A 1066-nucleotide genomic window follows, 5' to 3' on the forward strand; every position below is an offset into this window, starting at 1 on the left:
AATGGTAGTTTGTGTGGAAACCTAGCTTTGACTTCATCTGAATAATCAAGATGCCTCGACTTCTATTAATGCATATTGCTGAAGATTAACAGCAATCTCAATAGTAGGCAGTAATGGATCTAGTATATTACACCAATCTACGGTTCTTTTCATTTTCACTTGTAATCTGTAGAGTTACAGCAATCTCAATGGTAGGCAGTAATGGATCTAGTATATTACACCAATCTACAGTTCTTTTCATTTTCACTTGCAATCTTTGTGGATAACTTGGCAAGCCTTACGATAAAATGAGGCAAGATTGATAATGTTTATGTTACTAGTGTCCAAAATGTAATCCACAATAATGTGATACCGGACGGAAATTCTCCTGGATCTAAAAAGAATTGCTGAGTTTATTGAAATATATTTAATGAAATGGAGGATTTCATTATGCCATGCCCTTAATTTGAAACATTTAAGAAACTTATTCAACTGAAATTTTTCCAAACAAGTCTGTCACTGCTACTCTATCAAAATAACTCATTTCGGTGTGTTTTTCATACTTTGTAAATATTATTCTGTTCACATTCAAGGGGGAAAAATTTGCATGCACAAAAGNCTAAAATTTCAAAACTAAGGCCCTTTATTTAAAACATTCAGAATAAGCTCTTTGCTCAAAATAAAATTTCAATTTTTAAAGACAATTTGAAATCTAAAGAAATTGAAGTGGTTAAATTTAATTAAAGAATTATTGTAAAGAGACTGCAGTAGATTATGCTACATATGGTATACCTTATTGAGTGACAGGCTATTCAGAAGTGACTTAGACATATGTAATAAACACATATACATGTATATATCATAATCAATAATACTAAATGTATACAATTTCACACGGACAGTAACGTATGCTCTAAACAAACACAATAGGCACTTGATATGGCAATGATGAACAATTAAGCAAGTTTCGTAGTTTGAATCGTAAAAGTTTGATACAGGAATGTTTATGTCTGATAGGCTATATAGCTAGCAACCTATCAAGAAATATACAGCCACCACAAAATTTCACAGGGTCACATCATTTCCC

This window comes from Mizuhopecten yessoensis, unplaced genomic scaffold, assembly GCF_002113885.1.
Source record: "Mizuhopecten yessoensis strain PY_sf001 unplaced genomic scaffold, ASM211388v2 scaffold5875, whole genome shotgun sequence".
NCBI lineage: Eukaryota > Metazoa > Mollusca > Bivalvia > Pectinida > Pectinidae > Mizuhopecten > Mizuhopecten yessoensis.